Source organism: Crocuta crocuta, unplaced genomic scaffold, assembly GCF_008692635.1.
Source record: "Crocuta crocuta isolate KB4526 unplaced genomic scaffold, BGI_CrCroc_1.0 scaffold705, whole genome shotgun sequence".
NCBI classification, from domain to species: Eukaryota; Metazoa; Chordata; class Mammalia; order Carnivora; family Hyaenidae; genus Crocuta; species Crocuta crocuta.
Window position 1 is genome coordinate 882,392 of NW_027527827.1, and position 14,763 is coordinate 897,154.

Below are 14,763 nucleotides of genomic sequence, written 5' to 3' on the forward strand. Positions count from 1 at the left end.
CCAGGACCAGGCCATCTGCCCTGGAACGTGAAAGATACAGACATAAATATGCCCAGCCTTGCTGATTGTGTTTTATAAGATTTCTTCCTTCTATTTTAGATATCTAGTTTTCAGAGCTTTGGTATCATTTCCAAATAAAAACATATTTTTGTATTTAATTATGATGATTTGATCTTAAGGAGACCTCTTCAGTAATCACTTGTCTGGTGCTTTTAGAAGCTTCTGGTGGGAGTTAGTAGAAGGAAGACACAGTGCCTGTATTCAAGGGGCACAAAGTCAGAGGACGTTGGCAAACTTGTCTGGACAGACATCCTGTTCCCTGCTCCTAAGACTGATGGATTACGCCCTGCCAGGAGTCTTCCCACAAAATGCCAGTGAGAGGATATCTGTTTAGGGTGATCAAAGATAAGGGTGCCTGGGGGGGCGGGGCTCAGTTGGTGGAGTATCTGACTCTTGATTTTGGCTCAGGTCATGATTGCAGGGTAGTGGGCTCCAGCCCCCTACTGGGCTCTGTGCTGACAGAATGAAACCTGTTTGGGATTCTCTCTTATTCCCTCTCTCTCTGTCCCTCCCTCACTTGTGCTGTCTGTCTCTCTAAAATAAAAATAAACAAATAAAAATAAATATTTAAAAAAGGATGATCAGTGGTAGACTTGGTCAACAGACCTTCCAAGGCAAGATGTGCAGGCATGGAGGTCAAGAGCATGTGGCAGCAATATGCGTCCTGTAAAAGTCAAACCAACCAACCAACTAACAGATCAGTCTAAGAAATTTCAAAGGGTGATGGCAGGCAGTGTGTATGGACTGTATTTTCTCTGGCAGATGCTAACCCCTGTCTTCTCCCTTTCCTGCTTGCCCCCCACCCAATGTGTGTCTCAGTTTCTATGTACCCTTGGAATGACTCTAGTTAATATCATTCTGTTCAACCCCTTGCCTTTTTCATCTGTAAAGTGACAACAGTAAAACTAGCCTCTCCTTTCCTACTCCATGGGGTATTTTTGAGCATCAAATAAGATACTGGGTGTAAAGTTACTTTGTTAATGTTCCACAATTAAAATGGTATTTATCACTTTATGATATAATTCTAAGGCTATTAAAAAGAAACAGGATGAAATGGAATCAGAATAGGGGCTCCTGGGTGGCTCAGTCAGTTAAGCATCCAACTCTTGATTTTGGCTCAGGTCATCATCTCATGGTTCATGAGATTGAACTCCCCTTTGGGCTCTGTTCTGAAAGTATGGAATCTGCTTGGGATTATTTCTCTTCCTCTCTCTCTGGCCCTTCACCACTTACTCTCCCTCTCTCTCTCTCTCTCTCAAAATAAATTAATTAGTTAAAAAAAAGGAATAAAATAAAAATCTGTGAGATGCCTATCTGCCACTTTGGTAGAAGGTAAACAGGTTAGGGACACAATCAGTCTATATATTGTCACATCCCTGGCACTTCCCATAGCAGTTGCCACATGGAGGTCACTTGATAAGTATTTGCTGGAAGACAGCAAGTACTGCAGAGAATGAGTCGCAATGCTCTTGGGCTCATGTGTCAGATAAATAAAGGTGAGCAGGAGAAACCATCAGAGATGGAAATAGTCATCCAGTCAAATAAAAGCACCATATGCTTTCAGAGTGTGCTTTAGCCTTATGCTTTAATTTTGGAGTTATAAGTAAGCAATCATGTCTTAACTCGTAAGTCCATCTGTTTTCTATTCTTCTTTGGGACAGATCCTACACAGTCCAGTCTTGAAGTAAACTATTCGAACACAAAGATCACATGACCTGCTAAGTTGTGGATTAGTGAATGGGAAATGTCAGACTCCGGGAATTTATAGGCTACACTAGTTTAAATTGTGTGGCATGGCACTGAAACCCATTGTTGGGTCAGCAGACAAGTATGTGTGGAGGGCCTGCTGTGTGCCTGGGCTGTGCCAGGGCTGAGATCCCCAGGGCTCTCTCTTTGGTTCACTGGAGTTGCCCTGATGGGACAACGGCTCATTTCCTTTCTGAATCCTTTGGGACACAATAGTCAGTGAGGCGGTGGGCTCTGCATTAAACCCTTTCTTCTTCTAATCATTTCAACTTATGATTGATATCATTTTACCCTGGATGTGATGGCACAACCTGTACAGAGGCACTGCCTCCACGACCTACAGCCAGGAGAGGCCGTAAGTGTGGGTTTACTCCACATACGTGTTTTCGGAGCCCTGTCAGGCCATCAGGTTTGAAGCTAACAATGCAGACATTAAAGAAATGGATTCCCAAGACAGAGTACATGCTGATGGCATGAACTCCACCAGAACTGGGTTTTTTTCGGGGGGTGGGGGGGTGACAGTGTTTTGCAAGCCACAGTGAGAAACACAGAGGACAGGTAACTCACCCTCCAGCCCAGTGGCAGAGGATGAAAAAACAGCCCCTCTCTGGGGCACCTGGGTGGTTCAGTCAGTTAAGTGTCCAACTTCAGCTCAGGTCATGACCTCACTGTTGGTGGGTTTGAGACCCATGTTGGGTTCTGTGCTGACAGCTTGGACCCTGGAGTGTGCTTCAGATTCTGTCTCCCTCTCTCTCTCTGCCCCTCCCCAGCTTGTGCCCTGTCTTTCTCTCAAAAATAAATAAACATTCAAAAAATTGAAAGAAAAAACCAGCCCCTCTCAAACAAGGGATGGCTCCAGGAGACAGTCAGGTTTCAGTTAGAGGACAAAAGTGAAGGAGATACTCAAAGAAAAGGTGGCCAATGTAGGGCATGCTGCTGCTGACCAAGCAGGCTTTCCCAGGCTGCAGTGGAAGTGTCTGGAGTCATGAAGGAGCACGTGAGATTGGGTCAGATTAGGAGATGCACAGAGACATGCGAGGCAGGGCCGCTTGGGAGGACCTGGGGCCTCACACGGGCATGCAAGGGCATGATGGGGCTAGCCTCATGGTCTCAAGGCCAGGGTGGGCGGGTGGAGAGGCTGGGGAGGAGTTGGAGGAGGGGGACAGCTCCCTGCAGGAACCACGTGACCAGGCTGCCAAGCGTTACCTTCTTGGAGCACTTATGGTTCTGTGAGTGCCCTCTGCCCCCTGTTTCTATCCAGATAGGAAAGACAGCACTACGGCAGGCCAGTAGTGAGGAGACCATCCAAAAGTGTGAAATGGAGGGTGTTATGGCTTCACTTAATTCAAATTTTTTTCTTGTGGGTGGCTGTTCAGCTTGGCCACCTGTTCAGTGTACCTCGAATAGAAGGTATTCTTAAGATAACATTCCTTTTCCTCCTCTTTTATATGTGCATATGTGTTTGTTTTATAAAATTGGATATGTAGAAAAAATAAAAGAAGACTAAAACCCACTGGTAATTCTATTACTCAAAAATGGACCCAACTCATCAGTGTGGTTATAATCACACTTACAAGTTTGCTCTACTTTTTTCAGTCTAAAATGTACCACCTCGCACATCCAATTTCATTTTATTAAACTGAAATTAGACTGTAGGCAATTTACCTTTTAAAAACTTACCTTTAAAAAAGTTACCTTTTAAAAATGAAGTGGATTTTGCTCCATGACTCCACATCTTTTGGAACTGTATCATAATCTACCAGATAGATGTCACATAACTTACAGTAGGAGATTTTGATAAAAGGTCTGCAATAATAAACTTGCACATGAATCTTTGTGTGTATCTCTGATTATTTCTCTAGGATACACCCCTAAAAGTGGAATTATTGAATCAAAAGAAGCAAGTAATTTTAAGTTTCTTGACTATGATTATAAACATTCTTCATGAAGATTTATTTCTCTTCTATTGAAGTAGAAGCACTGTGACAAGAAATAACCAGTAACCATTTCCAGGTACAATACATGAACTCTGATGAACTTCTCATCAACAAACATACTAGAAATTTTAAAAAGTCAATCACGACAGAGAAAGTCCTGACACCAAAGTCAAGAGGTCTGGGTGTCAGCCCCATCCAGGCACCAAACAGCTAATTTCTCTTAGGCTTGATACTACTTTTGCAAAGTTCCTTTGCAATCTCTTGCAAAATCCCCTCATCTTCTCTAAAATCAGTGTGTTGAAATATAACCCAAGGCACCTTTCATCTGTCAAATTCTATGATCTTGTTTTTTTGTAATCCTGTGAAAAGATTGGTTTGTAAGAAAGAATATTAATGTGAGTCCGGCACACAGTACAGACTCAATAAAAATTTGCTGAATGAGGGAAAAAATGAAAATTAAAGAATTTAGTATATGAAATATAGTTAAATCTTTAAAAAGTAAACAAATTTATTTCCACTCAAAGACTGTTTTACTCTATGTCTCCCCTGGGTAGTAATCACCATCAACTTTTACGAAAGACAGAAATAAAAACAGAAAAGCTTTGTAGCGCTTTTGCGTGAAGAATCATATATGAATTTTGATGGGGAGATCATTTACAGATAAATCAGAATTATGACAATTACTCTTAGTGTTATATAATTTCATAAACAGAGACAGAGTTTGTGGACCCTTGTGAAATACATAAAGTGGTGATAAAATGCTAAAGATATAAATGGTACAGCTAAGAAATTTTGTAGGAAGTGTTATGTTTATCCTAAGTGTGACACTCTTAAATTTCTTGAAGGAAAATATCAGATGAAATAATATTCTGTTTCTAGGAAAACTGTTCTCACTTTTGTTAAACTGAGAATTCAGGGGACCACTAAGATGAAAATAAAAACTACCTGAGTAGGGCACCATTGGAAATGATTTCTGAAAAAGTCGTGCAAGAACAGACAGGCACTTGCACGGTATTCTAATAGCAAATCTCACATTTTGGCAAGGCTCTGAAGATCTCTTTGTCCACATTTAGTAAGGACCACAGGATATTCAGCAAATTAGTTTCCTGGCTCTTTTTATTCGGGCTCTTGTGATTTACCATTATTATTATTATTAATTATATTTTTAATTAATTGGGTCACCTTGTGCTCTCTGCCACTGGTTAGCATATCCTAATTTTCCCAAGGAACACTTGAGTCAAAGAATCATTTACTTAAGACAACTTGAAATGCCCATGACTTAGAAAGTTCACTCAGAAGCCAAAAGAGCAGAACTAATATACAAAGCCCGGTGTATCTGGTTGCCGGCGCAAGTGGACTTGCCTTGCATATGTGAAGATATTAAATTCCTGTCCAGTTAATTAAAAGAGCTTCTTCATGTATCAACGCAAGACCTACTCCATAAATAGGGCATTAGGGGTTTACTCATGTTTCAGGACACAGCACACTCTCCAAGTTTCTCACACTTAAATTTTGTTTTGTTTTGTTTTGAAAGTGCCTGCTGGTCACCTGTGTGTTTCTTGGCAGCAGACTAGATATGTTTATTAAAAAATAACGTTGGCTTAGTTCTAGAATAATATTTTTGGGAGAGATAACTGGTTGGTTTTAATCTATTTAGATTACATGATTTTTCCTTTACTCTGATTTTAAGGTGAAAATATACCAGCTCAGTTTCAAACAGAGAAATGACAGTATTTTATGGAGAGACTGGAGTAGTAAGTAAGAGACCAGGTGCTGCTGTTCACCGGATGCAGATAGCAGTCTTAACTCCATTACTTACACTCAAATTGACCTTGACCTTGGGAAAGTTACTCAATTCCTCCTGACCTCAAACCTGTTTTGACCCCTGGTATGATATTGAATAGAAGAGGTGATGGGGCATCTCTGACTTGTTCATGACTTCAAATTAAATGCTTTATCATGAAATGTAACATTTGCTCCAGGTTCTTGGCATGTGACATAGTTCTTGCCATTCTGATCACATTGTAATCTACATTACGATATCTGCATTATCCAAACATCCATTACATAATACACTCTCCTCCTCAAGTTCTTATTTAGTCTTTGTCCTTCATTCATTTAAGGTTTTGAAACTTATTCTGTAGTAAATTCCTCAGGAAGGGCCCTTTAGATTACTATCCCATTCATTCTTGCATGTTGATAACAAATCATTTGTGTCCAGTGTACTTTAAAGTCAGTTTTAGTGAATAGGAAAACCATTGCTCACACTTTTATTCTTAGTGATGCTATCTATTTTCTTCAGGGATAAAATATATCCCTGTTAAAAGTCTGGTATAAAACTAATGTATTTCCACTGGAAGTCACTTGATCTTTTTTAGTAGATGCCCAAAGGATTATTTTCCCCTTTTTCTTGAAAGATTATAGGTTTTGCTAGGATTTTTCTTGATATTGGTCATTTTAAGTTGATAGTGTAAGGTAGTGACATTTTTTTAAATTTCAGGGTTTTTTTAATTTAAAAATTTGCACATGTTCTATTCTTTTGCTCTGGTTTTATTTTTCAGAGACTCCTAGTATCTGTATGTTAGATCTTCTTTGTCCATTTTTGTATTTGTCACTTTCTCTTGAAAGTGTTTCGTATCTTTACTTCCTCTGATTAGAAAAATAGTTTTCATTTTCTATTTCCTTTAATTCATTTGCTGTGTGTTTTCTCCACACTGTATCCTTCTATTTTAGTCTTAATTTCTTAAAGCATATTTTCTCTTACTTTTAGTTCTTTCCTAAGTTCTATCATTTCAGGTCTCAGCTTCAAAAATTCTTATTTATGTAATGTTTTAATATCCAGTATAATTTTCTTGATGTCTTTTAATTAGTTTTGAAATGGTAAGTTGCATGTTGATCTGTTTGTGAGCATACTTTTCAGGCATGCTTTCATCATCTCTAGAACTGTTATGTTCCACATTGCCTCATTTCTTATTATAACTTTACATGCGATTTGCCTTGATACTTCTCTGTTGCTCATATTTATATAAAATTGGTTATCCTGACCTTTCAGAATGAGGCATTCAGGAAAGCTTTTCTAATGTCACAAAGCTCCCTCTTCTGTTATTTTTATGTAGTGTTTAAAAATATGGCTGCTTGCTTCCTAAGATTTCCTGACTGTCTTGTTTACTCCACCTGGGACTGAATCTTCTCTTTTTTTAATCTGAATTTTCCTTAAATTGCTCAGTTTTATTCTACTTCTAGTAGTTTCTCCACAGCATGATTTCTTTATTGAAAGGAAGCCCATTTCAGGATTGAGAGTTCATAAAGGTTAAACTGCTCCAACCCTTTCAGCCACTTGGTATTAGAGAGAGAGAAATTCATTCTCAGTGTCGTCTGGTGGTCCAAATTGGCCCACTGTGCTTTCCAGTAAATAACTATTGCTTGTTTTGGGCATTCTGGTCAACATTAGACACAACCCTACTTGCTGCCCTCTACTTTGTCCTGCACAGATGCTGACACCACGTGTTTCTTGTAGCTGTTGACAGTTTGTCTCCATTTGCCATAATCGGAGATACGTTGTTGCTAATTTTGTTGTAATTTTTTGCATGGATCTTTGTTTTTTTGTTTGTTTGTTTGTTTTGGTTTTGCTATTTAATTGCTATGTCTGCTTTCATGTGGAGATCCAAAAAAGACAGAAAAACTGTCACTACCATCTCTCCAGAGTCTCTAGATTGGACTTTAAAAGCAAAAACTACAAATACAACCACACATTCAGTTATATGTTTTTTTCTTTTAATAAAAGGTGTATCTAAGACAGAGTTAGGCAGAAATTTTTAATATAAAAGGATAGAAAAAGATGTGCCATGCATTTCAAAATCAAAATCAGAATATAACTGGTATAATAATATAAATTTAAATTAAACAGCCCTTGGGGCACCTGGCTGGCTCAGTCGGTTGGGTGTCCGATATCGGCTCAGGTCATGATCTCACAGTTTGTGGTTCGAACACTGCAGCGGGCTCTATGCTGACAGTTCAGAGCCTGGAGCATGTGTCAGATTCTGTATCTCCCTCTTTCTATGTTTCTCCCCCACTTGCAGTCTCCCTCTCTCTCAAAAATAAATAAAGATTTAAAAAATTATAGTTAAGTAGTCCTTAAGACAAAAAGCATTATTATTAAAGAAAAAAATCATTACATAGAAAAAAATTCACCAGGAATACATAAATCATGAATCTGTATTTGCTTAAGAAAATAGCCCTTAAGGGACACCTGGGTGGCTCAGTCGGTTAAGCTTCTGACTTCAGCTCAGGTCATGATCTCACGGTTTGTGAGTTCAAGCCCTGCATTGGGCTCTGGGCTGACAGCTCAGAACCTGGAGCCTCCTTCAGATTCTGTGTGTCCCTCTCTCTCTGGCCCTCCCATGCTCATGCTCTGTCTCTCTCTGTCTCTCAATGATAAATAAAAATGTTAAAAATTTTAAAAAAAGAAAATATCCCTTAAAACTGTATAGAGCAAAAACTGAATGAATTGCAGAAAGAAATTGATAAATCTGTAACTTACATGGGCAGTTCTAATCCATGTATAACACAATGATCAAAGGTGATCTAATGAATATATATAAACAATCCTGTAGAAGGTCACAAAGGAAAACTTAATAAATACATACCAGAATTAATATTACACAGACCACATTCTTCAGCCACAAAACAAAACAATTAGGCACAAAGATTATCCTTCTTTCCACATCTACATGCTTGGAAATTTAAAAAACACCCCTAATATGTTATGAAACAAAGAAGGAATATAATGAAAATATAAAATATTTAGAACTTGGGAAGGAATACACTATTGCAAAAATAAAGGGATGCAGCTAAAACTATAGTCTTAAATGTGTACACCCAAAAGAAAGATCAAAATTGGGGCGCCTGGGTGGCTTAGTCGGTTGGGCGTCCGACTTTCGCTTAGGTCATGATCTCACGGTTCGTGGGTTCAAGCCCTGCGTTGGGCTCTGTGCTGACTGCCAGCCCAGAGCCTGGAGCCTGTTTCAGAGTCTGTGACTCCCTCTCTCTCTGACCCTCCCTTGCTCATGCTGTCTCTCTCTCTCTCCTAGAAATAAATAAAACATTAAAAAAAGATCAAAATTAATAAGTTAAGTGTTCTCCACTGAAGAAGTTAAAAAGAACAACAACAACAAAAACCCCACAGAATTTACTCAAGGAGGAAAAAGAAAATAAGATTAAAAAAACGACCAATAAACCAGAAAAAGAAAGCAGATCTTTAAAAATATTTGTTTATTTATTTATTCTGAGGGGGAGGAGAGAAGGGGAAGAGAAAGGGGGATCCCAAACAGGCTCCGCACTGTCAGCACAGAGCCCGACTTGGGGCTTGATCTCATGACTGTGAGATCATGACCCGAGTCGAAATCAAGAGTTGGATGCTTAGTGAACTGAGCCAGCCAGGTGCCCCCAAAAAGAGCAGATTTTAAAAAGATAAGGGATGGTTCTTTGAGAATTATGAAGTAGCCAAAATGCTAGCAAGACTCTTTCTTGTAGACTTCACACAGCACTGTTGCATCTTTTCAAGATGTTTTTGGAACCTAGTTCACAGCATAATAGAAAACTTCATGGCACTTTTTTGATACTCTTTGATACTTTACTTCCCTTATGGCTGCATTGCTTGCATGTAAGAAAATACAAGGAAATCCTGACATAAATTTACTTCTTCTGCTATCACATGCATAAAACATGGCAACTTTTATTTTATTATTTTTAAAGGTTTACCATTTTGAAAGAGAGAGAGAGCACAGGCAGGGAAGAGACAGAGGGAGAGAATCCCAAGGAGGCGCCACACTATCAGCGCAGAGTCCCATGCGGGGCTCGAACTCATGAACTGTGAGATCACGACTTACCTGAAACCAAGAGTCAGACACATAACTGACTGAACCACCCAGGCACCCCATACATAGCTGATTTCTACAAGAGAGTATAACTGAACACAACAAAGGAAAATTCAGTTCCTGGTAAACAGTCAATTATTTTCCAATGAATTCTTGGTTCTACAAATGCATTCCTAAGTTAATTCCTTTAGGGCACCTGGGTGACTCAGTCAGTTAAGTGTCCAACTCTTGATTTCAGCTCAGGTCATGATGTCACGGTTGTGAGTTTGAGTTCCCCTCAGGCTCTGTGCTCATGGTGTGCATCTTGCTTGGGATTCTCTTTCTCCCCCTCTCTCTGCTCCTCCCTGGCTCGCTCACTCTCTCTCTCCCAAAATAAATAAATAAACTAAAAACAAAATTAAAAAAATAAAAATTAAGTTAATTCTTTTAATAAATTTCCTCAATGTATTTAAATTAAGCTAATTTTTTCACTTTAACAACTTCTGAGGAATACAATTTACCTAACAAATAAATACATCTTATATAAACTGTATACCCACCAGTAATTCAAATGTTGAAATCCTAGCCCTCTGGCTTTTCTCTTTAAAGCCATGACACATTGGGATGCCTGGGTGACTCAGTCGGTTAAGCATCCGACTTCGGCTCAGGTCATGATCTCACGGTTTGTGGGTTCGAGCCCCGCGTCGGGCTCTGTGCTGACAGCTCAGAGGCTGGACCCTGCTTCGGATTCTGTGTCTCCCTCTTTCTCTGCGCCTCCCCGCCTCCAGCTCTGTCTCTCTCTGTCTCAAAAATAAATAAACATTTAAAAATAAATAAATAAAACCATGACACAGCACTTGCATGGTCCTGTGCATGAGTGCCTCCCTCAGTGTTGAGCTCTAGGCACCTCACTCTCTTCACTCTAGTCTTGATTCTGGATACATCTTCTTTCTTTCTAAAGTCACTCTTCAACTGTGGTATCGTTGGCCAGGGAGCAGAGAGAGTAATCGCGTTCCCTGAGCACAGTCACAAAGGTGGTACGTTTCCATCATTTCTCATACACGAGCCTGATGAATATTAGGTCTGTGGTGTGGGAACATGGAGCGTGCAGCGTGGAGGCAGACTCAGCCTGCAGCAGGTGACAGGCTATCAGCGGCAGGCTGTGAGGCTTGAATCAGTACTTGCCAACACACATACAGTTTCTTTAATCTTCACAGTATTGTCAAAGTGATGCTATTGTTAGCCCATCTTACAACCTGCTCAAGATCACAAAGCCATGGGATGGCCAAGCTAGGGTCGGCATGTAGGCAGTGTGGGCTCTCAATCCCACTGAGAATCCCAAAGGGGGAACCTTCTCGATGCCCTGCTAACCGAAGATGCAGGTCCCCCATCCAAACCTGGATGTTAGAACTTGGCTACACAGCAACCTTTGATTAGAAACCTAAGCTCCACCTTACCACTCCATGGTCTAGAACTGAGCTGAGCCTCTTCCCAGTGTTTCTCAGAATCCATCCTCATCACATTTCCCAGGGGGCAAGTTGTGCATTCCTTATCTAGCCGTGTGTGCCTCACTCTAATAGAACAGTCTGGGGACATGATTATCTTGTCTTCTCAGTGATGGGGAAAGTCAACACCTTGCCATGCTCTGTATCACCAGAGGTCTTTGACACATAGCAGGTAAGTTATTTTTTACTCCTTTGATTCTCTATGTATTCATCAGTAGAATCGGTATGATGTCACCCACCTCATGGCTGTAGCATGAGAATTAAATGAGATAATACTTGAAAATTCTCAGGACAGTGCCTGGCATGTAGTAAGCACCCAACGCAAGTAGCTTCTGTTGTTCGTTATGGGGGTTTTATTTCCTTAGGCATCTAGGTTTACACAACGGGGGGTGGCAGACATGCAAGACACCTGCTGAGCTCTCTCCATAAGCCAAAAAGAGCTCCCCTGGTGTTTCTGTGGATGTCTCAACAGTGAATACAGTCAGAGGCAGCTCCTCTTGGGAACACAGCCCTTCGTTTATTCCCAGAAGCTGAGGTTTCTCTGTGTCCCCCTTCTGGGCATTCCTTTGGCTGGAAAAAGAAGGGGGCCCATGATCTGTTTCTTTCCAAGGGTCTCCAGGACCTTTGTTTGTATCTCTTACATTCTGGAAATATTTCTAAGACACTTCGCTTCCTGTCCCCTGACATCTGGGAAGCTCAGCACCGTTCTTCAGCTTGGGAGCAGGGAGGAAAAGATCAGACACTGTTGTTGTCAATCCCTTAGACTACTTCTGTGGAAGCTCACATAGAGCTACCGCTGTTCTTGGCTCTACATTGATACAGGAAACAGGCTTGTTAACTCTTCCTTGGCTCAGGTTAGTTCTCTCTGTCCTCAGGGGTCACAAGTGGTCTAGCTGAAAGAGGAGGCGTGGAGTCAAGTATGTCTGGGCTGGAGTATAAGCCTATGACCTCAGACCCATTGTAGAAACTCAAGGCAGACACATTTGTGTCCAACTCTATGAGTTGAAGTTGCCCCTCTTTTTATCCTTAATTTCCCTATCTGTATGTAAATAATATGACAGGAATAGGAATTCCCTGTTCCTTGAGATACAAAGAAAATGAGCTCAAATCTAAAAATTCCAGAACCCTCCCCTGGCTTTCAGAGAATCCTTTAAGGTCCTTATCTCTCATGGTCATATCAGTGAGGTTTTTCTGGACACTCTTTCTGCATTTAAACTCCACTCTACTATACTGATTTTTTCCAATTTTCTTGACCTTCTCTGTTTTCCTTGGGTTTCTGCTAACAACCACACATTCAGGATTCCAACCTCTATTCCAAGTTGTTGATCAAGATATCTCCTCTTATAGTTTTTGTCCTAAAAGGCATTTTGATGGTCACTGTTAAGAAAAATGTACATTTTTGTTTAATTGCATGTGAAAATTTGATTTCATTGTGATACATTGCAAAGATCAGATAGAGTAATAAAGGTCCGGTACAGTGCTGTATACCCAGGAGGGAGTGATAAACAAGTGTTAGTGGCAATTGTGAAGATTAATTGATACATGGTAAAACATTTTTAAAAAACTATAAGGCACTATAAATGTAATGGATTTTCATTATCAGTACCAAGCACTTAAGTTCTAGTAGATGTTATACTATGCTGGCCCTGTTCAAAATTACTTGAGATCATGGCAGTACATGGGCAAGTTCCTATTTCTTTGTCTGAGACACCTTCTTTAGAGTAAGAGATAGAAAGCAAACTAAAGAAAATTCCTCAGATAGGCTCAACGCAAGGACTACTGCATCAGAACAGGGAAGAATATGCAGGTTTCACCCAAGACATCATTATGAAGATTTTAAAGGAAAAAATGTAGACATTAATTCACAGAGTCCTTTCTTTGAATGGCCAGCTGATGATGTAGAAGAAGATATGACTGAACCCCCAAAGTCAGAATTCTAGGGCTAGATGAAAAGGCATTAACACCTACCCAGATTCTTAGTAAGATCTCACATGAGACCAGTGACAGAGTGAAGTTTTTGCAGATGATCAAGGATCTAACTAGCACAATAAAAGAAATCATTGATACAGTGAATAATGTTTTCAAGAAATATCAATACCAGAACTGCAGGGCAGGTGAACACCAAAGAAAGAATTTGTAAAGGACTCCAGAAGTTTCATGGATACTCTGAAAACCTATTTTAAAGATGGCAAGGCAGTAAATGTGTTCGTCAGTGCCAACCAACTAATTCCTCAAACCAACTCGATACTTCCGACCTTCAAAACTGTGGCCTAAAAGTTGGACACATTAAGAGGTGTATTTCTCAGGGGCAGTATTGAATTACCTTATTTGTACATTTTAAAGTCTGTATAAAAAATAAAAATAAAAAATAAAGTCTGTATAAATGACCAGCCTCTCCTGAAGGGGTCTAATCCAGGCTGTTGAATGGGGTTATTGCCATTTTATGCCATAGTTTTGTAAAATGTAGTTTAATCACAATCTCACAGTGAAAATTTTACATCACTTTTGTTAGTATCATTTTTTTAGGAATTATTAGCCAAAAGAATTTACTTGTCATAAATTATGTGCCTTGATTTGTCACTGTATAACACTCCTTAAAAAGAATTATGTGCTTATTTCTGAAGTTTTAATTTGAAAGTAATTTACCACCAGATAATGTACTTTATAGAATTTGGTGGCATATATTCAAGAAATCATTTAGATCTGTTTAAAAAAAAAGCAGAAGTCTATTAATTATATGGATTAAGGGATGTATCATAAGCATGGACTTTATACAGTGTGGAAAGGGCTGGGGATGAAAGGTCTGTAGAGGGGAATTGGAGGGTCAGAGAAGAGGCATCCATCAGCTACCATGAGGCACAGATGCCAATGAACCATTTGGAGCTTGCAGAAAAGTCTGGAAGCTTGGTACTCTCAGCTCCTGGAATAAGAGGGTGAAGAGGACTGGGAGCCCCTTGCTCTCCGTGGGCACTGTTCTGGGAGTCTGAAGCCAGATTCCTGATGACGGGCTTAGGCTTGCTTTTGGTCTGCAAATCAGGCAGTGGGAACCGACTGGAGTTTCCTGATACCCATGCAACTGCATTTTACCACCACTAACTACAATAATCTTCAAGAGTATAGTGGCTACTGCCTCACTTTTGCCTTCTCAACCTCCCATACATTTCTTTTTGACCAACTCTAACCGGGGATTCTGGGAAGCACATTTCCAGCTGAACCAAGCTGATGCAATATAAAACCACCATAGTGATAATGGTCTTACCTGTTGGGAATAATGGGTAAGACCAACTATTGGGCTTACCAATAATATTATTTTCCAGTGGAGGAATTGGTAGTGAAGACATCTTTCATTTATTCATCCATTTATTCAGTTTATATTTAATGGTAATCTTCTACATTCTAAGTGCTCTTCTTATGGTTAAGAAATAGAAAAAACTATGACCCATGATATTGTATAGTTTAATATCTTATTTCTGGTAAAGTGAGTTAAGGAGTTCATGCAAAGCATCTTGGAGGTAGAAAGGGGGAAAAGAAGAATGAATTGTGTAGAGAACTCCAGGTGTTAGGAATAGCATATGAAAGAGTATATCAAATTCAAGGAGTCTAAAGTTCATTGAAGCTAGAGTTAGCATACAGGGAGAAAAAAAATCAGTAAGATTCAGT

General features: G+C 39.8%; 1 pseudogene; it reads left to right on the forward strand.

The window, feature by feature from the left end:
* The first annotated feature begins 10,696 nt into the window (after positions 1 to 10,696).
* Positions 10,697 to 13,377, forward strand: LOC144243457 (programmed cell death protein 10-A-like; annotated as a pseudogene).
* Positions 13,378 to 14,763: the final 1,386 nt, after the last annotated feature.